The sequence below is a fragment of the Microtus oregoni genome, unplaced genomic scaffold, assembly GCF_018167655.1.
Source record: "Microtus oregoni isolate MIOR12 unplaced genomic scaffold, Mior012 000146F_ref0000122, whole genome shotgun sequence".
NCBI lineage: Eukaryota > Metazoa > Chordata > Mammalia > Rodentia > Cricetidae > Microtus > Microtus oregoni.
In genome coordinates this window covers 362,354-385,829 of record NW_024544796.1, presented here as the reverse complement: position 1 = coordinate 385,829, position 23,476 = coordinate 362,354, and positions in this window count along the sequence as shown.

The following is a 23,476-nucleotide window of genomic DNA, read 5'->3' as shown; positions in this document are numbered from 1 at the left end:
GTATATCCAGAAACTTACACCCTTTCAACATCTCTATTACTATTCTTTTGACCCTAGGAAACACCCATTTTCATCTAGATTAGCTTTTAACTGTTAAATCTAAGACTCCAAATATTTTTTTTTGATAAGTCAGAGTGTATTCAGAGATAATAACTAAAAAACCACACATGACTATGTATTTTTTCAGTGTGTGCTATATACTTTATTATCTGACTTTTATTTATTCCCTGTTTAATTTATTTGATTTCCAGATAAAAGACACTGAGGCTCAGAGAAGTTAGAAACCCTTTGTCAGATTCTATGAGTAGTAAATTCACCTAAATGTTTCAAAGGATTTTTTCAATCATCTCCCTATTTTCTGACTCTCTGATTTACACCCTTATAGCAATCAATGCAACATCAGTAGAGCCTAAGTAAAGTCACTGTAGTCTTGAGGTCAAAATTACCTTAGTGGCTGAGCAATTTGACCCAAATGTCTCAGGCAACATTAACTAGGAAGCCTTCACCCCTGTTATTATATAGAACACTTATTACTTGATAATTCTATTGGGTATTAAATGAACAAAAGAACTTCAACTATGAACCTGTCTCCACAATGACTATTTTAACTGCATGATATTGATCAAAGAAAGGGGAGGATACACAAATAATTTTTAAAATACACTTTTGTGCTATGATTTGTGGAAGTCAGATATGTTTCATTGGAGGCCAAAAGGTTGAAGAGTACCGAACCTTGGCAGATAGAGGCTGGAGGAACTGTATAAACAGCGTCATTGCCAACTAATTAGACAATTCGGAGACTAAGCCACTATACTTGTATACTTTGTATACTTGGGGCCCATTTCAATCTTGAAATTGAGCATATTGTTGTAGAAAGAGTCATAGAGGTCAAGAACACCCTGATTAGTAGAAGGAGCCTGGATAAAAATTCGCTAAACTTAGCACATTCACAAAAGCCAGTTTGGGTCCTTAGATTCACAGAAAAGTGATGGCTAAGAAAGCACTTATGCACATCATCATTGTACTCACCAATATTTGGTAATACCGAAAGGAACACAAAAGAAATAAGAGTTCCCAAAGGAGACATTTAATGAACTGCCAAATGTGAGAGCTGAACTTGGATTTATAGGACATTCCCATTATTGGATGTTAAGCTCATAGGCAGAGTGAAGATAATGGCCCATGTATCCAACATGATGGCGTTAAATAGAACCCAAAACATGTGGAAAATGAGTTAGCAGACAGAAGATCTGGAAGCAATTATTGGAACAAATGATTTCAGAAGATTAGCAAATTAAGTATATAGCTAGAAAAGAAAAAAAAGAATAGATCATTGGCGACAGAATCACAGATTTTAATCAGGATATTACTTAAGTGATGTGTTCACATTAGTAGGAAAGAAGGCTAAGAATTGCTTTTCTCTTCTTTTTGATTTATAATGCAACCAAAATTGATTTCTGAATAAACTCCCCAAAGAGACAAGCCTGATAAGATTAATATTGAGGTTGTTTACTGACATCAGAAAAAAATATTGCTAATTGTTTCCTTGTATGGTACTAGTGAAAGAGAAAAACCTTGTGGATGATTAGCTTTCAATAAAAGGAAGGCCATTGGATTTAAAGTGACAGTTTCATTCTTTGTCTTTAGCAATAAAGCAAAAATTGCATGGAAGGAAGCAGCTGCGGATGTCTGTAGCAAATAAAGTGGAAAACATGAATATAGTTTAATACTTATAATGATGCTCGCTGCTACAATTCAATCCAATACATATTTATTGGGCATCAACTGTGTGATAGGCATCATGTTAGAGGCACCAGGGGATATAGAAATGACACAGCTCTTGCTTGAAGCTGCTTACAATTATACCAATGGTAGGGATAATAGCAAAAACAGTCATATCTGTAGATTTTATATATGACCCTAGGAGTACAAGTTATTTCTACTACACGGGCTAAAAGCAGAGTGTAGTTTATGAGGAAGAGGTGTTTCTTTCTACTGAGTTCAGCTTGGGGCCTATTGGGACCAGTAGGGAAAACAATAAGGAGGAATTATTTCGCAGTGGTGTACACATTGACTGGACAATAGTATTGGTACAGAGGTCCCATGGGAATGCATAGGAAGGTTGCTGTTTGTCAGTTGTCAGGGGCATCATTATGTTCTCCAGTCATTTATTTGAGGGAGTAGGTCTTGGGATTGTTGTGTTTGTGATTGACTCTCCCTCTTACTTGTAATCAAGATCAAGGTTTGGTTGCCTGATTGGAAGATTGTTTCCTAAGAAGTCTTTCTGAAACCTGTTGGTTTTCTTTATTTCCTTTTCTTTTAGCACAGTTGTGTCCCCAATCCTTCATTCTATAAATGCTTAGGACATAGGGTGTGCTGGGTGTAATGAGATGCACAGAGTGAAAGGACTCCAGAAATACTGACCTGTGCAAATTTCCAGTCATTTAAATTTAAATGTCCAGTCATTTAAAATTAATTTTTATCAATGTCTTCAAATAGATATTCAGACAGGTCACCGAATAAACAAATTTGTTGTGTCAACACCGTTTACAGTTTGCTATATGCATATGAAGAAGTCACTGTATAGGAAGTAATCAAGTGAGTCTTTTTCTTTTTTACTTAGGGGGAAGTAGGATGTGATAAGCTAGAAAAAAATAAGCTGAAGAAAAACTCAAAGAAGACTACAGGATAAGCTATCCCTGAAGGATTCAGAAAAGAAGAGTATTGAGAATAAGAGGAAATGTCAAAGGAGAAGAGATTGTAGGGTGGCAGTGGTGATCTTATTGATAGATAAGCAGTTATTTTCAGTATATAGCACAGACTGGGTTCAATAAAGGAAGTTCAGGGAGAAAGGAAAAGAGAAAAGGTATCAATTGCACAAAGAATAAATAAAAGATAAGGAATGCTTGATTATTTTGGTATCCATAAACTGAGGCCCTAAGGCTGATAAAAAAATTACTAGGTTTCCTTTGGAACCAAGGACACGAATATAAGGCTCACACAACAAATATTTGAGGCAGCTCCAGTGACATTCTGCTTCAACTTACCAATGATATGATTCATGTATGACAGCTTTTATTCATTTGGAGCATTATGCAAGTAATCAAAACCCCTAATATAATGGACAATGTTCCTTGATTGCAGCAAGAAATATGTCTTTTCTCCCAGGCAGAAAAGTCACCCCACACTGTGAAGCAGTTCACAGGAGTAGAGAGAGAAGATTATAAATTGCACTTTTGAACCTGGCCTCGAAGCACCCATGCAGGCAGCTGGGATAGGCCGAAGAAAACAGGAGTTCAACACAGGAGAATAATGATAAAAAATATCGTTTGCAAGTCTTCTCTGTCAATAAAAAAGCACATCTTTTTTTGTGCCAGCAAGACATTGCAGGCAGCCCACATTTCAAATTCAGTTAATCTCAAAATAATTCAAAAATCAAAGAGCTTATTCAACCATCAAGATATATCAGATTGATTCACTGCGTACTCATCGTGGAGACTGTGTTTGTAAGTAGGGGAAGGGAAGAATCCAATATCAGAATCAGTCAAAGTAGTACTAGTTTTTGTTCAGTTTAAATTGTTTTCAGACCACACAACTGCGCTCTGAATACTAAGAAATATTGCCAAAGAAGAGTTGATGATGACATCATTTACATTCTCAACTGGGAGTAACGGATGTCCCCTGATTTCTCCAATTAAGTGATCCTTGCTTCTTTCTCACAGTGGTATATTTGTACATCAATCGTTTTCCCTTTTAGTTGTTAATTTCACACCTTATCCTGCTAAGGCTGCTTTGGCACACTCTGGTAGGAAAGTTAGCAGATAACTGGGCAGAGGCATTGGGTTTCTAACTTGTTCTAAAGTTGTCATCATTATTCTATTGGGCATTCTGGCACTTTGGCTTCTTGCCAGTTTTCCTCTCTCCAGTCTCTCAATTGTCTTTTTTCTCAATAGAGAGGAAGGGGCCTTGAGTTCTGTAACCCTTGGAGCTCTAGCTCCTTTATCTGTGAAAATAGGGGTAATGGCATACCTTGAAGGAAGGCTCTTCTAGCTACTAGCTATCTATCCATATGTGAAATGTATCTTTACTAATTTTAAGGAAGAGGATATGCCACTTAAGAATGGCGAAGGTTTACTAAAGTGATGGTTACAGGTTCTCCTCAACCCCACATAAAGAATTACTGGCAACTGGGAAAAGCTGAGAATAGGAGAAATAACCTTCCCCAGGGAAGAACACATTAATTTGTTATCCAATAGCAATGTCCAGCCTTGAAATCATACATATGAGTAACATTATACAGATATAACAGGTTCTATTTAAGAATATATATACATGTATACATGAACCAGCAATTAAATAAAAAAGAGAGACCATAAATTTGAAAGAAAAAAAGGAGGTGTACATGAGAGGGTTTATAAAAAGAATAAAGAAGAGGGGAGCTGATATGTCACAATCTCAAAAATAAAAGAATGGCAAATGATTTTGCTCAAGGTCACAGTTCTGTGCATGGCAGAGTTGCCAGTTGCCAGCTTTGGCTTTGTAACTGTACTCATTATCCTTTTTATCCGTACACTTATTGAAGCTAAAAAATGAAGTGAGGTAAGATAGTTGACCTCCTTAGAAGATATATTCAATAGGGAATGTCTGTGAACATTGGGTGCTCATTGTTTAAATTTGATGTAAGATCCAGAAAACCAACATGACCCAGGAGTTAGGCAAACATTTTCCTGCTCTGAAATGGACCCTGAGGGTGAAGATTGTCTGCTTCAACTTATTTTTATATAATAAAGATCCACATGTCTATCCATGGTCTGAAGATCCAAACTATGATGCTTACCTTGTTTTTGTAAATTTGGTATCCCAACTGTTTTGAAAGCACAGTGTCATCTGTTATATGAGGCATTTTGTGTTCTTCATTAATTCAGCTTGGAGTGAATGTGCCATTGTTTCACTACAGGTGGCTTAATATGTTTGATTAGTAGCTGCTGCCCTAGCTAGATCGTGCTGTGGATGTGGTTTATTGTATAAACTCCTGTATCCTCTTTCTGAAAACCTAAAAGATATTCTAAATTCTAAGATACTTAGGAACCTAAGAGTTTTAGGAAATTTATTATGACCCTATGAATACATGTGTAGTGCCTTCGAAGGTTCAAATACATTCTTAGTTGTAGGGATTGCAACTGGAAATTAGAACAATGAGAATGCAGCTAACAAGCATAGAGCTCTTTACATGTTCCAAATGCTTACTTGAAATCATGTATCTGCTCTAAATTATTACCAGGTAATGACTGGAATAATGCTGCTAATTATTACTAGAACCTTTTGTAGTGGGTGCTATTGTAAGGTATGATTCCTGCCCTCGGGGAGCTTGTAGCCCCAGGATAAAAAAACTCAGATCTATGTGAGTGATGCTAAGAAAAAAACAAAATTATAGGAGGAAAACTCATGCACTTAAGCTGGTCATAGACCCTCTATGTTAATAATGTTAATAATGTAAATATGTTATTAACATAGACCCATATGTTAATAATGGAGTTTAAAATGGCTGAGAACAAAGAAAAGAGGACTTGGCAAATGCGAAAAAGCCTAGGAAAGAAGTTAACAGTTAACTCAACAGACCACAGGCATCCAGGTACAACATATGGTGGCATGTGGCAGCTAACATTGTAAATTGGAATCTGAGATGATGTTACTTACAACGGAGTCCTGCTTGTGAGCTTTTAATGCTATATTATAAGCGATGGTGACAATTAAGAGCTTATTAGACAGGACAGTGTGTTAACTTTCAAAAGGTTGGTGAGGGGACATTTTGAGATGTAGCATTTCATGTTTGTCAGCAACTCCTTCTGAAGGTATGACAAGAGGTGAAAGGGACAGGATCCCTTCCACCTAAGGCCCGATAATTGATGCCCAAACTCTGCAATTGAGGGTGGCTTTCCTCACGAGTGCATCAAAGAGAGCAATGCCAGGCTGCATTGCTACCGTCAAGTTTTAAAAAGTGGGAGAGAGTCCAGCCTGATGTAGTACCTGCCTGTTCCCAGTACAACTTCCTTTTTAATGGCTCATACTTAATGTGAGACCTGATTTATGCTATTTCGGTGACTATCAATTACAGATCTTCGCTGGCATCTGGCCATGCTGCCTGCCCTCCCTTGGCAGTAATTGATGGGCTGAAGCAATTATGTGGATGTGCTACATCACAACCATCATTCCCATAACCAAGAAGACATGAACACACAAAACATCCTCAATCCTTTATTGATAATTCTCATGAGCTGTCCAGACAGGGCCTATTTATATATTTGGTGCCCTCATTTCTCTATTCTCCCTAGGGTTAGATGTTGCAGCTGGTCGGGCCATTAGCCCCTTGTCCCTGCTGGTGAATTCTGGCTTGCAGCCTGCTTGGCTGTCAGCAGAGAAGACTCAAGAACACAGGGAGTAGTATAGTAGGACAGATACGAGGGGGAATCTGAGAATAAGCAATTCCTGCATGGTGAGCCCGAGACATTGCCTCTGACCTAACTGTATGCTAAATGATCATGCAGCTCTAGGCTGATGGAGGGGGAAACAAGAGCAATTATAATATTAGTAGCAATTACTGCTGCTGTGGCTTGAATGTGACCTATAGATTTAATTTGTTGGAAATGAAACACAGAAAAATGTGTTAAGGTATTATAACTGTAGCCTTTTGGAGGAAATTAAATAAAATCATGCCTGTGTAGCCCCCATAATGAAAAATGGGTGTTTTATAAGAAGAAAGACCAAAGCTAACGTGTTGGCCCTGCCTCTCTGTGTGATATTTTCTGCCATGATATGCTGCCGTGACAAGGCTGTCTCCTGTTGCTAAGCAGATGCCAGTGCCATACTTTAGCACGTTCCAGCTTCCAAATCTTAGAGCCAAGTAAACTTCTATATGTCATTTGGTTTTAGGTATTTTACTCTAACAACAGAAAGTGGAAGAAAATTTTGTTATAATGATTACAATAACAATGTGTATTACTTGAATGTTTATGCTGTGCCAGGGTCTTTATATTCATTATTTTGCTAATGGGTGCTAGCCTGAAATCATGAATCATCATGCCTGTTTCCCCAGTGCTAAACAGCTGAATTGTTGCAGTACCTAGATTTGGTTTCATCTACTTCTGCCCAAAGCATATGGTCTTTTCACTATACTTTATGGTACATTTGGGAGCGTGTCATACAGTGGAGGTGATGTACTTAGAATTCTCTGTAAGCAAAAGATTGAGGGAAGGCCTGGCCAGATGGCTGGCCTTAGCATCAGGCTCTACGGAATGCTGATACAAGGTCAACAACAATATTGGAGACAAAGAACAGTTAATTCAGTGAGCCCCTCTACTATTGGCTCCACTTCCTGTAGAGGAGACTTTGAAAAGCAAAGAAAACCACCTCTTACTAGATTGAATATACACCCATTGAGTAATTTCAAAATGCATATATGAGTTGGATGAAGCACCAGAACTGTCAGGACAGCCCCTAAAGTGACAATGGCAGTCGGTTGCATACATGAAAGAGAAAAATATGTGGTCTACTGTTGTGTGCCAAGAATGAGTAAATTATTTTAGCTCATAAATTTTAAATAGATTTACTCTGCCTTACAGTATTTCTGGTTCAGAAATAGCATGTAATAAATCCATGGGCTTGATTTTAAAACAGTGTTAATTTTGATAATAAGAAACCATAAGAACTCAGTTAATGTTCATTTTATTTATCTGTTCTATTTTTCTTCTATTTGCCTTGTGGCCACTGGCCTCTTTCCTTGACCATTTTAATTCCCCTTTCCCTCTTCTTACATCCTGTCTCTGTAGTCATAGCAACTTACCTCAGTACTGCAGCCCCATTAATATTAGCACTGTAGACCCTACCCAATACTTTATGTGAATGACCTTTGCCATCTCTGTTCCGGTATCTGGCACCATTCTTTGTCACAGCAGCAGACAGTCTGTCCTGTCTAAGTCTTCAAGAAGATAAAAGACTGTCTGTATGAAAAATAAATGTGTTCTGGGTAAGGGCCACTGGGTGCTCCAATAGTATTCTGCTCCTCACAGAGCAAGGCTCTACTGATAGATAGGGATACATGTGGCTTCTCCACTGCTTAAAATTAATTCGTGTTTCTTAATATCTTCTTGTCATTACTTTATTCTCATTCTAATCCCCCTAGAAATCTTCCTTTGCCAGTCAATGATGCTATAAAACTTTTTTAGACACCAATCCCCAAAATGCTGCAAAAATATAAAAATGTTGACATGGCTACATAGTTATTGATATTTGATCAATATTAGCAACCTAGTGCTACCCTGAGTCAATGAGTGACACCAAAGGATAATGTCTTAGGGTGTCTATTGTTGCAACAAAATACCATGACCAAAGCAAATTGGGGAAGAAAGGGTGCACTTGGCTTATGCTTCCACATCATATAGTCTATTACTGAAGGAAGTCAGGACAGGGACTCAAACAGGGCAGGAACCTGGAGATAGGAGCAGATGCAGAGGCCACAGAGTGGTGCTGCTTACTGGTTTGCACATCATGGCTTGCTCAACCTACGTTTTTATAGAACCCAGGGCTACCAGCCCAGGGATTGCACTGCTCACAATGGACTGAGCCCTCCCCCATCAGTCACTGATTAAGAAAATGCTCTACAGGTTTGCCGATAGCCTGATCTTTTACAGGAACTTTCTTAGTTGAGGTTCTTTCCTCTCAAATGACTTTAGTTTGTGTCATGTTGATATAAAACCATCAAGCAGAGATAGGGCCCATAAGCAATTCTAGTAGCATAGAAACTGACGAAGTTTGCAAAGAACCCATGTATTGCAAAAAATAAAAAAACAAGGCTAGTACCATACATGTTTAGAGTTAAAAATGGTTCTTAGAAATACCTAAATTCCTCTCAACTGAACAGGAGATGGCAATCCAGAGAGGAAGGATTTTCTAAACTTACATATTCAGTTATTTCGTGGCCCCCAAAACTCTGATATCCTAGTTCCAAGAGGATTGCTATTTCCACTCTCTCATAAGCATCTGAATGGAATTGCATGGAACTATTTCTGTGACCAGCAGTTATTAAAACACAAAGTCCCCTGGATCTTCCTTATACTTGTGCACTCTATTCTCCTAAGGTCAGAATGTGATCTAAGTAACTCACTGATCTAGCTAGAAAATGACTTTGCTATTGAGGATTATTCTAGAATTCAAGTATATAGGATTCAGACCAATATAACTCTTCTTTGCTTTTAAACTGTCATCCCTTAATAAAAGAGAGTGGGGGTGGTTTAAACACAAATTGTTTGCTGGTATTTGCAATATTAATGAAATAGGAAAAAAGCAATATTAATAAAGGCAGTGGCAGTGTGGACAGGGTCCTGGCTCCATGCTTATTGATTTGTCTCTAAGACCCTGCAGATAATAGGGGAAATGGTATTATCTGACATGGGCTTGTTGCATTGCTGAGGGTCTTTGTTCTGTGTACTTTTCTCTATTGTGTTGTAGGCTATAATATTGACTTTGAGAATCATGGTTGGTTATTTTCCAACCAGCATACTTAAAAAATATTACAAGATGTGTATTTGGCCTGTTAGGCTTGTTGAATTGGATAGAGACAGGATTTGTTCTTGTACTGGGTCTCTACTCTTCCACAGACTGACTCATTCTGCATACTTAAAAATGGTTTGTGTATGTGTGTGTGTGTGTGTTTGTGTGTATGTGTGAGTGTGTGTGTGTTGTTTGCTGCATGCCAGCAGATGTGTGTGAGGTGTACACAAGCAGAAACCAGAGCAGGACATACTGTGTCTACCTCAATCATTTTTTCCTCCTTTGTTATATTGAGACATTTCTTTTTGAACCAGAAGCTTGTAGTTGTGGCTGGCCAGTGAGCTCTTGAAGTCTTCCTCTCTCTGTTCTCAATGATGGGGTTTCAGCAATGCACAGTCATGCATAGCCTTATATGTGTGTCCTGGGGAATTGAACTCAGGTACTCATACTTGTAGAACAAGTGCTCTTACCCACTGAACTGTCTTCCCACACCCTCATCCACTATATTAAAAAGTGTTTGTTTTATAATTAAAATAAAGAGCAATATATTTCATTTCTTTGTTTTTGTTGTAAACATCCTCATAGCATAGTATGTGTGTGTATATGTATATGTGTATGTCTGTATAAGTACATTAGTAGGTTCATGTGCATATGTATGCTTGTGTGAGCAGAGGCCAGAGATGATAGTTAGTGGGTGTCTTTATCACTATCTTATTTATTTTTTCCAAGTTCGTTTTATTTCATTTTTACTTTGTGTTTGTGCACACACACACACACAATTTGCAGAATTCATTTGGTTTTGCTTGTATGTATATGCTTGAGCACTGACTGCTTGGCATTAAACAACCAATTAGGAGGCTCACCCATGGGGAAGACTCTTTCTCTCTGTCCCAGAATTCATTTGCCTGTAGCTCTTCATCTAAGGGTGAGGCCTATTGAGATTTCCTGTCATTGTTGCCATGTCACCTGGTATTGTTTTTGTTCGGGCTTTTCAAAAGTATCTTGATCCTTTGAGATTTTATTTTTATCACATCCATCCCCTCATCTTCTCCCACATCTAGCCACCATTCCACACCTATCCAACTTTGTGTTTTCAAGCTGTTTAAAGAGATGAAGTCTCATTAGTTCTACCTATATATACTCTTAGGTTTCGGGCCACCCACTGGAGCATCTTAAGTTTATCAGTGCCACAGCTTAAAACAAACAAAAAACAACTAGTTGTGCTTCTGCTGGCTGCTATTAATTGCCAATAATTCTGTAGCTAATGCTGAGACAATAAGCATGGTCACTCACTGAACTTAGGGTTCACTAATTGTGATAGGTAGACCAGGTGTTTTGATAGGTAGGCTAGGTAAGCACTAATTATCTTCTGTTCTCTGCCTCCATACCACTTGAATGATAGATGTGCACCACCAGGTCTGTCTGTCTGAGGACTCCTCTCAGTTGGTAAAGTGCTCACATTGCAAGCATGAGGTAGTTCTCTGTGACATATTTCTTGATTCTCAAAATGGAGCTAGGAGGTTGAGAAGGAGAGTAACATTTGCAAAATGGAGCAAAAGCATAAACATGAAGGCCAGTGCAGATCAAAGAGGAAGGCTCTGAGAAGAGCCCCAGGTTCACCTTGGGACCCTGGTAAGAAATATCCTGGGTACAAAGAAAAACGTAGTAATAGGCACTATAGGACCTGAAACCTAGCATATGTTCATTGTAAAATCGAATCTGAATGAAAGGGTCCAGGTCCAGAGATTTTTGGTGCTCTGAGAATGTTATTGTATAAAGAAAGAAACATAAGGAATCTCTGAAGGAAGTTAACATAACCTAAAATCTTAATGGATTTACATTTCACATTATTATTTGAATATTCATTCAAAAATATTCATGCATAAGAAGACATGTGATAGTATGATTGGAAACTATAGTAGAAAATGGATTAGAGAAATGGATCTCAGAAAGTGCAGTTATCAGATATAACCAACAAAATAATCATGACTTTCATGGTTAATTAATAAAATGGGTCTTAATTGGATATTTTCTTGTACTAGAGATGAATTATGAACACTTTATATGCAGATATACAATGGGATATCTGTTAGTTGGGAGTATGTGCCATACTCATCTTCTGTATATGGACTTGTACTTGGAAAACTATAAGTGCCAGTATGAAATGTTGCTATTTATGTGAAATTTGGCTTTTCACCAACACTTTTGTCTTCTTGGAATACGTAGGAGTTTCAGGTCTTGTTGTGGTTTGAATAGAATCTTATATTTGAATGTTTAGTCACCAGGAAGTGGCACTATTTAAAGGATTAAAAGGATTAGGAGGGGTGTTCTTGTTGGAGTAGGTGTGGCCTTTTTAGAGAAAGTATGTCGGAGGGGTGGGTTTTGAAGTTTCAAAAATCACATGCCAGGCCCAGGCTTTCTTGCTCTGCTTACAGATCAGGATATAAAGATTTCAGCTACTTCTCCAACTCCACTCATGTCTGCTGCTATACCCCTCACCATTTACAATAATGGTCTAAGCCTTTGAAACTGTAAGCCAGTCATCAATTAAATAATTCTTTTTTATAAGAGTTACCTTGGTCATGGTGCCTTTTCAAATCATTAGAAGAGTGACTAAGACAGTTCTCTTTCTGGTGGTAGAACAGAACAGTCATCTTTATAAAACATGATTAAATTAGAAATCTATTGGGATGTGAAAATCCTGGATTTTTATCTTTGCATGCGAGGGGAAGTAGTAAAACAGGTTTATAGAGGAAGAAATGTTGTTTTGAAGAAGCTGAATTCTTCTTTAAAAAGTCAGTTTTTGCACCTGCCCTCTCACAAATAATATTATGATTATAAATGAACTGAATCATTTCTTAATTAAAACTTATTCAAGGAAGTATTTATTTAAGCGGCTTATTAGTAGTTCATATATATTTGTGCATAACACTTGACAAAATTATTTCCTTTAATCTTTGTCTAAAAGTGAGCACAAATTCATTTTAATACTCTTCCCAAATAATATGATTTCACAAAGCTGAGTTTTTATAAAAAAGCAATGCTAAATATTTTGTTTCTTGGATTCTCATAATTGGTCATTTAAAAAGCTAAAAAGATGCAAAATATGTTTTTAATGTGATCTAGAGAAAAAATAAATCGTTTTCTTTGTTCTTTGGAAATTTCATACATGTATACATTGTGTTTTAAGACATGGTTTCAATTATTTTTCTAAGAAAGACAACTCAGGGCTGAAAGAATGCAATTTGTTTCTTTTTTCAGATAGACCAGGTATGATTAAGAGTGTTTGAAAGAAATTATACAGAGAGAGGGAGAGGGATTTAGAATTATTACTTTAGAGACAGTTTCAAATGAATGTAATAAAACAATTTCCCATTTGACAAACAATCAGGATACTATTCAGTGGCCACTAACAACACAGGCTTTCCTACCCCTCCCCTTTCTTCCCTTTACTGCCTCCCTCTCATACCTTCTTTTCCTGGATGTTAAGTGCTCCCCCAGGAAGCTGTCATTGCTTTGAGTAATCCTGTTGCTTTCTAAATTATGCCCTTTTGCATTATTGCGGCCTCCAATGGGAATAAATTTAGCCCCAAGATATCTTTTTATGGCTATTTTAGTTCCCTCTCAGGAGGCTCACTTATTTTCCTATGAACTACAACATAGGTACTGCCATTCAGATACAGGAGGGGGTCATACCATTAATTCAGGGAATTTGTGTTTTCTGGGTTGTTACCTTTCATAAATCATATGTAATCACGTTTCTTTAAGTGCACTCCAAATCCTTGTTAACTGGATTTGGCAAAATTCAGCTCACTCCCCTGACAAAAAAATGGGAACCAAATGAATAGCATATTACTGAGCACCATCTATGCGAGGAATGCACATTAAGAGCTGAAGGGAGATAGAGAGGAAAGCACAGCAAGAGACTCTGACTTTGGAGGCGTTTATGACCAAATAGGAGAGAATGGATATGTGTGAGGAAATGGTGTGTGGCCTTTCCTTTGCTCCATATTCGGACTGCATCTCTTTAGATCCCACTGTGCTTTACATAGTGTCTGTTGTATTTTAGCCACTAAATAGTGGGGTGTTAAATACATTAGCAATCTGAATTAGTGTGGGTACTAATTTAGCATTAAGCCACAAATACCTCGGGGATAGAGCTCATCCAAGGAGAGCTAATGCAGTGCTCATGAGGAGGCAAGGAAATCGGATGGTTCACTGACCATCAACTCAGCAGTAGACATTAGGACCATTTACTGTTCGAGAATATGAGAAACAGTATTAGCATTTGTTCCAGAAAAATGCATGTATACATGTATAAAGTAACTTTTGAGTACAGCTGAGCCTACCCATAGATGCTCTAATGTCCCCAGTCACCTGATTGGGAGTCCTTGCTCTACTGAACACATATTACTAAATTATACATTTTTTTGTTGAATACACTTGGTTGTTCTGAGAAACCAGCAGAGGTATTAGCAGAACTGACATGACATTCAGATACCTTTCTCTCTATCTTGATGAAAGCAACACCATCTTTCTTATCTTAATGTTCTCCCTTCATTTCCCATAGCTGTTGTCATAATGACACTGTAATTACATTATTTATTTTGTTTATACATTTATTATCAATACCCACTAGCATATATGTGCACAATGATGAGTGAATTATGTCTGTTGTGTTTGCTGCTATATCCCCAATGTTGGATGCAATGAAAGGCATGCTCACCTATTTGTTAACTAAATGAGTACTTTCTAGGTAGAATGCACAGCTTAAATAGGCATAATAAAGTATGTCAACACTGAGCAATTCAGTGTATCAAGGGAAAATGTAAATGAGAATGATGGCAGGTGAGATTAAGGAGGAAAGGAGTATGCATGTCATGGAAGATCTTGTTAAGGCAACTGAATTCTATAAATCCAATGCAGAAAACAAATCCATATAGACATTCCTAACTTAGAAAAAAAAACATGGGGGATTGGGTAGTGTAAAAAATACAGGGTAAGTGTGTTGGCTAATCTTGGTTAAAATTTTGACAGGATCTAGAATCACCTAGTAGACAAACCCTTGGCTACTAGTCAAACCCATTCCATAGGATGAAGTCCTATCCTGAACTAAATAAAAAGGAGAAACAGAGCTGAGTATCACCATCCATCTCTCTCTGCTTTCTGACTGTGAGTACAATGTGACCTCAAGTTCCTGCCTCTGAGACTTCCCTTCCATTATATACTCAAGCTGGGATCCCAAACAAGCCTTTCTTTTCTTCAAGTTGTTTCTATCAAGTATTTTGTCATAGCAGCAAGAAAAATAAATACAGTAGGATAAAGCAAGCACAATGCAGATTGACTTCAAATGCTCTATCATAAGAACCATATAATGGTTTGAACCTCTAATTACAGGCTAGTAGGTAGTTTGATCTCTGTTAAGAGAAAATGATGACGATGATCCTAAAAAGTAAAGGTGAAAGTTGATACACACACTGCAAGAACCATGGAGAAGGATTTTGTTATTTCATCCTCAAGACTACCTTATAAAGGACTTTTTGTTACATCATAACCCCATGATTGCACAAAAAATTAAGATTTTGGTTAAGCAACCTCACTCTAGCAAGCTAAGAATAAGGTTTTGAAATTAGATATTTTGAGTCTAAATCCAACAGTCTGGTGCTTTCTACTCAACTTTGGTGCCTGTCTAAATGCTTACTATTGGGACTTGATTTATATCCCACCCACCTTAGTTTCCTTCCTCAATACTACAACATAAGCTCATAGGTCTTTAAGGCAAAGTACTGCGCTAGTCTGTGGTCTGTGATAAAAATCCCATCACACAGACATTCAACCCTGAATTCTCAGGAGGTAGTTTGAGTGGATTAAAATTTGTCTGTTCCAACTCTTGCCTTCAAATTAGTATTGATGCTGCCACTTTTAAGTGACTTGTTGACCAAAATAGGATCTTTGATTAGTTTAGTCTAGAGAAGACTTTTTCTATTAGAACAGTTATTGGCCTGTTCCAATGACAGTAGGAATTATAGTCCATGAAGTTTTTATCTAAATCAGTCCATATCATAATCAATATGAAAGCATATTCTTATGATAATGACTATTATCAGATATTTCTTATTGCTTGTTGCATGCATTTACTTAAATCGGGTAACCTTGCAAGGTAGGGGCATTTGTTATTTTTTCTTTACAGATGTAGAAACTTAAATACAGAGAAATTGCTATTTCAATTGTTCAAACTCAAAATCCAAGGAATGATAAGGCTATAATACAAATAAAAGCAAACACTAGTCCGAAGTCAGTTCTCTTAATGAGATGGGGTAAACATGTTATTAAGAAACATGCGCCAAGCAGTGGTGGCACGGGCTTTTAATTCCAGCACTCAGGAGGCAGAGCCGGGAGTTTGAGGCCAGCCTGGTCAACCGAGTGAGTTCTAGGACAGGCTCCATAACTACAGAGAGAAACCCTGTCTCAATAAAGCAAAGACATTAAAAAAAATAAACATGTACTAAGCGCCTTTGAGGTGCATGTAAGACTGCAAGGGATTGGATTAGGTACCTTTTCATGATTCAAGCTTTTACTATGGTACTAGGAAAAGGTTTGGCACTGAGATGATAATATAAATTGCATTATGCAGAAAGTGAATTTAGTGACTTTTAAGATATATATGGTATGGAACAAGTTTATACAGTGAGTATGGGATAAAGTAAACGTGACTTGGAACATTTATTTTTGTGAAGAGCCTCTAAGAATGACTGCATTTGTTCATCCTTGAAAGACTTGAAAATCATTAGCTCCTCTGGGTAGGAACATTAATGGAGATGACTTGTGGATATTTGATTAAAACTGATGCTAAGAAGAAGTGTATGAATCAAAACACAACAACAGATTAGTTCATTTAGGTGAGGAGAGGAGAGTGAGGTAAAGGAGCTGGTGTGAGTTCTACAAAGCTCCTAAGGCTATGGATTATATAAGAAGATTCAATAAGTGAGACTGAAGATGGAGCGGAAAGGCTTTCAGATGAGAACTTGAAGAAAGTAGGATAGTCAGCCTTCGGTGAAATAGTGATGAGTATCCTTTGAGTTGAATATTTAGAATATACCTTTGGACAGACAGTTATAAAACCCTATTTATGTCTATAATCATACTGGTTATGGTGAAGACTGATGGTTGACTGGAGGGGGTAAATTGTGCACACAGCGAAGGAAAGGAAGCAGCAATCTCAGATTGGAATTTCAAAAATTTGGCAGGAAGGTAATTCAAGAATGTAAACAATTACTTGCTGAACTGGGTTTGTTTATTTTAGCATGGGGCACTTAAGTGAACCCACGTGTGGGGTAAAGGGTTAAGACTCCTAGGAGAATGAAGAAAGAAGATGACCATGGTGAGGAAAGCAAGATTGTGGTCAGGATGAAAGATCAGAACAGTGATGAATGATTACATATTGCACATGGAGGTATAAATTTAAAAAAAAAAAGGTTTTCCATGCAATGCTCACCTTTTGCTTAGAGAAGTGAGGGATTAAAAACCCATTCATTAAGACTGAGAGGCCCACAAAGGTTTTGGCGTTTAGAAAATGCATGGAGGAGATTTGAGAAAAGAAAATAGAAATGGATTAGTATGAAATTGCAGTATTGTAGCAAATGATATCTCTCAGAACATTATTCTAGAAGACAATGAGAAAAAATGTTTCTAGCGCAAACACACTGGGAAATAAATCATATTATACCTTTCACATTATATATGAGAATTATTTAGGACTCAGTTTCTATGGTAGAAAATTAACTGCCTTCATTAATCCCACATTTCCAAACTTATTTATTCCTTTCACAGTCACTTATTCACACAGAAATTATTAATATCCCACATCATTAGTGTTCCAAGGAATGAATTTCAGGGAATGCTGATATAGAGGTTTGATATCAGATCAATCAAAGAACAGGTGAAGTGCCCTGAGAACCCAAGTGCTGCCCTTAAAATAGATACAAAATGGAGGCGTTATTTCTGGGTTATATTACTGCTGGTGATGCTGTGTCGCCTGGAAGCTGGATCAGAATAAGGAAAATATTGTCAGCTTGAGATCTGGAAAGGGGAAAAATGACATCAGGCAAAGGAGGTATAAAAACTGTAGCTCAACTTACTAGACCTGGATGGAGGTGGGGGTTCCTTGGACTTCCCACAGGACAGGGAACCCTGATTGCTTTTCGGGCTGGGGGGGGACTTAATTGGGGGAGGGGGAGGGAAATGGGAGGCAGTGGCGGGGAAGAGACAGAATTCTTTAATAAATAAATGAATTAAAAATTAAAAAAAACTGTAGCTCTAAAGAGGGTAGTGTTAATGCCGTAGGTGCTGAAATAGAAGCAGGCTTGGAAATGAGAGGGGCAAAGGAATAGGAATTAGGAAATGTTAAAACCATGTGGTAATGACATCACAGATAGTTGTGGAGGGCAAGACATACCAGGAAAAATAAAGGTAAAATGGCAGCCAGGGAAGAGTAAAAAAAAATGTTTTTGTATGTTAGTAAATGTTTTGTGGAAATGATGAAATAATTCTGAATGACTGAGCAGTGTAAAGCTGGGTAAGAGGCTGGTGAATGCATTCGTCCAAACAGAGGTTGCTAGCTACTTCTTTTTAAATAAATGATTTGCACGTGCTAAATGTTAATAAGGGAACTGTAGTTAAGAGACACACAAGATGAAATATTATTGATTTTTTTTGTAAAAGGCATGAAAATTGGTTATTTGAGAGGCTGCTTAGTTTGCAGTGCTGGGCTTATTCTCCTGTCTCTGTAAGCATAGACCTCTGCTGCAAACATGTTCCATCAGATCTTTAGGAAGTCCTAGAAGCAGTCAAACTTTTTCCTCTCCTAGTATTTATTGGAACAAGAGGGATTGGAGCATAACTGTATGTGATGTCTGACATTATTCAATTCAGACATCAGTTAGGAAAGAAAGAATAATCCAGAACATTGGAACAAACTGATCCTGATGAGCAAAACAAACTCTCTGTGATCGTTGACTACCAAACTGAAGGAAGAAGGTCCTGTCTTTTAAACCAGGTATGTCACCATAATACTGCTTATGATGAAGGACTTTTCAGAAGCCATCCACACAATTTTCCACTTAAGCAGGAAAATTTTTCCTATGAATGCACAAAATCCTGTTGATATTTTGGAGTTTATTGTACTAATCAATAAATCTCTGAAACTTGAAAACAAGAGGTATAGAAAATAAGAGCTTATTGATCCCTTTTAAGTAAAAGGAATGAGAAATGGTTACTTGAGAAGATTATTCCTGTTTTTGAATGTTTGAAATTTTTATTTTGTTGCAAAAGTGCAGAGCACGTTAAACTGGGGGCTTGAGACAAGTAGGTCTTCGGCTTTCACAGAAACTAAGGACTAAAACAAATAGCCAGTGGCACTGAAGATCTAGCTGCTGGAAGCTAACACAGGGTTATTGTAGGGCATAATTTTACCTCATGTTGCCTGGAAACCGAGGGATTAGAGTGTCACCCTGACTCAAGGGGAAGTAGCAGTAGGGAGAACATCCAGGATTGGGAAAGTGAGTAGTTATTGTTACTGAGGTCATGATGAGATTAATGACTGCATATGTAAGAATAAGAGAACAAAGCCTACAGTATCTAGAAGGTGAAAGTAGGCTCCTCATTTTCCTTCCAGGTTAATGCTCTTACCTCAAGCTGACTAAAATTTGGTCAAAGGAGGACGAATCTTGAAAGGAGTAGAAACCAAGACTTACTTAGAATGGAAAGAGTCAAGGGGTTTCTGGGTATGATATGGATCATGCAAAGAAGAGTTGATGTCACCCTACTCAAGAGTCTGTGTGGAAGGAAAACAGTATGAGAAACACAGTGCCAGAGAGGGATGATGCCACTGTGAAAGATGAGAAAGTGGAGGAGTATGGGATTACAGCATGGGCTTCCACAGTGGAGAAGCTAAATGAAGTTGGTGGTAAGACAGAGCTGAAATTAGTAAGCAAAGGAGAGACTCTCTCTTGTGTCCCTTATATACCTCTAGATGAGTGCAGTTCCCAGTACTCATTAGAAATGCTTCTTCGTATAGTGGACAATGGTTAATGCAGAAACTCATGGTCAAAGTATAGAAAATAAGTGTCAGTGGAGTGCTCACAGATAAATCATTTATACCACATCCCTCATCTCTTCCTCAAGAATCAGTGGACATTTCAGAAGAGAGAGCAGAAATGTCCGTAAGAGCCAGAGGTCAAGGAGTACAGAAGCAAAACACTATCTTCTGGACATGATAGGAATATTGCATGCTAGAGCTCACATCAGCTGTAATTGCCTGTATAAGAGCCGGGCGGTGGTGGCGCACGCCTTTAATCCCAGCACTTGGGAGGCAGAGGCAGGAGGATCTCTGTGAGTTCAAGACCAGCCTGGTCTACAAAGAGCTAGTTCCAGGACAGGCTCCAAAACCACAGAGAAACCCTGTCTCGAAAAAAACAAACAAACAAACAAACAAAAAAAAAGAATTACACAGGATTAAGAGTCAGTATTCTATCATGGATCAGGGAGGAGCTCCTGAGCCCCAAACCTCAATTTAGGAACTATTGACAATTGGTTACTTCAGAGGTAAGTAGAGTCAGTTCTCTTTAAGGGTGTAGCCTTTGGTGTGGGCATACTTCAGTGTAAATACCCATACCCATGAATGCACAAATTTGTCTTAGTTGGTTATAACAAGTGCTCACAGGTTGGGAGGATTGAGAGGTGAGAAGGTGACATTTCGATCTGGGAGGAGTTGGGGGAGGAGTAGGGGATGAATATAATGAAAATACATTGTATATAAATATGAAATTCTCAAAGACCTAAGATAATATATTTTAAAGTATAAAACCATCTGAAACAGAGGCAACAAAATGTTAGTATCTATGATAAAAATTAATTAATACTCTAAATCTAATATTCTGATACCTTTATACTCAGTGATGTTTTTTAAATTTTTATTGAAAATAGATTCTTCTCACAAACAATACATCCTGATCAAAGTTTCCCTTCCTTCTACTCCTCCAAGCTCCCGTCATGTCACCTCTTTCCCAGATCCACTCCTGTTCCCTCTTCAGAAAAGAGTAGGCCTCCAAGAGATGAGAGTTAGCCAAACAGTACAAAACAAAACAAGGCCAAAACCCTCATAATGAGACTAGAAAAGGCAACCCAATAGGAGGTAAAGAGTCCCAAGAGCAGGCAAAAGAGTCAAAGATCCACCTGCTCAGTGTTGGGAGTCCCACGAAAGCATCAAGTTAACATCCACAACATATACACAGAGGACCTGGTGCAGACCCATGCATGTCCCAAGCATGCAGATTCAGTCTCTGTGAGCCCACATGAGCCAAGCTTAGTTGATTATGTGTACATGTCCTCCTGGTATTCTGTTTTTAAATTTTGTTTGAGTGATTTAAACTAAAGGGAAGAAACACCTCATTCTAATAGTGGGAATTAAATGTTGTAAGGGCTTTCTTGTCCTGGTTGTTTTCACTGTTCTGCTTTCCAGCACACTTGATATTATCCCTGGTTTCCTGAGTCCTAGAAATAGTAATACTTTAAATTTCTTCTGTGTGATATTGTGTAATGCTTTGTATTTGAATTCTTTGAGCCATTTGTTGAGGCCATGGTGAATTGTGTGTGTGTGTGTGGGGGGTTTCTTTCATTGTGTTTTTGTGTTTTTTGTTCTTTTGTTGTTTTTCTCTTCCTTGGAAACTTTATTCTCAAGCTAGCTTGAGGCATAAATAAGTCAGTTTTACACAGAACATTAGAAAGTTTCTTCTGTCTAAAATCAATGCAAAAAGGCTTTGAAAATAGACACATTAAGTGGTTTTAACTCTGGAAGAACAACTATATTATCAGATAAATCTAATTTTTGAACAGACTGAAACCTACGTTTCCCCTTCTATTTAACATCCTTTAGCTAAAGTACCCATGGTGCTTGCTGACAAATGTAAATATTAAGGTGGGCTTTTGATATTCATCTCCTAGGGAGTGAGGGCTGTGTCAGTGGTACTATTGGTTTCAAGAAATGTCTGAAAGGGCTTGTGAGGGCCACAGGCAATCACATGCCTAAATGAGGAATATATATATATATATATATATATATATATATATATATGTATATATATATATAGAGAGAGAGATTTTAAAGTCACCATATGCTATCCATGGCAGCTATCTCTAAGTTAAAGGGAGACAGCTTTTGTATCCATTATAATATCTGTTTATCGTAAAACTGTATGTTATCTGTATATTTCTGCTGTAGATTTGTCTGTACAGAATAATACAATCGTGGAATTTTTTCCATCTGTGTTTCTCTGCATATCCTATTTACTCTTTAGGTAATAACTAATATATTTGACCATCTCTTTCACTCAGTCCTTGTTTAACATATTATGAACTTGGATTTTCTCCCAAAAGCTCATGTGTTGACATGGTTGGGAGATATCTTAGCTGCTTTTCTACTGCTGTGAAAAGACACTTTGACCAAGGAAACTTATTGTTCCTGACTCCATACTCTAGCACATCCCTTCCCTTTCTTTGTTTCCTGATACCATGACATGAGTAGCCACCTCTGATCCATTCTAAATGGCTAATGACCCAAAAAACATAAAAAGAGCTGAAAAGTCTTGATATTCCTATCCTGTTCTCTTGATATGCTAATAACATCTGCTTCAGGCAGTCAGAATCCAGGAAACTTTGAAAAAGAAGATCAACACAGGAGCCTCTATTTATATTTACTATTTGGGGACTGAAAGATAAGAGATCTGCAGAAAACCCCTGGGCCTTGGTGCAGTTTCCACTTCCATGGTTCTGATTAAAAGACATTCTGCTTCTGTAGAGGTCAATCAGTCCTGATCTAAAACTTGGTGCAAAAACCAAGAGGACATTTTTTAGGTCCCATTCCATGCCCCCCGTGACTTTTCTTATTTTCCCTTACCTATCTCCCTTCTTTTTCAGACACCATCCCATCTAGAACTTGGCCACTCCATGGATAGACAAAGATCTAAAGAGGCATCAGTCACAGCCTTTATCCACATTAGTAGTACAAACACAATTCTGGGGATTTATGGGTATGCCATTTAAACTAACTTTGAGTTCTTTTCCTCATTTGCTTTTTCCCCTTTCTCTCCCACTATCTACTGACCTCTAAGAACAGAGGCCCTTTATCATTTGGGTATTGGACTGAACCCACCACAAACTCACTGGAAAAGTTAGGGCCTGGCCAATATCTGAAGGTACCTCAGACCTAGGCCTTCTCCAGAACTCCAGTGTTCCTTGCCTTTTGTTCTCAGAATTCATAAGGATGGGTTGCCCCCTTCTTCTGCAAATCAGGCTAGCTCCTCTGACTGCTGTCCTAACCCTGGAGATGACTTGCATACAACTTTAGTCTCCTTCTCTCTTGCCTTATGAGATGGGTTCCTAATTGCCAGTGCCTAAGGGCACTCCTTTGGTATGCCTAAAGTCAAATCTCAAGACTTCCCATCTCACTGACATCAGAACTGCTACTATGATGCAGCTCTCTTCTCAGATCTTGCCCCAATATCAATTAGACAATATTCACACCTTGCCTGAATTCTGTGCTTCTGACTTCCAAACTCACTGGATTTAGATAACTGTGGATGTCTCCTAAGTTCAAGCTTTCTTTATTCTTTGGGCATGCCCCTCCTTCTGCCAAACCTTCACAGTATATCAAATTTTACTGTTCATATAGCTGCCTTCCAAATAATCTTCCCAACCCCAAATTTACTGACCCACCTCATCCTCCTTCCATTTTCTTCAATTTCCATCCTGCTGAATAATCCACCTGCCACTCATTTACCCCAATACCCCTAAACCCCATCTCAATCCTACCTCATCCCCTCCTATTACTCTCTCCTCTTATCTCTCCACTACTTACCTCCATCCCTTGTCACCC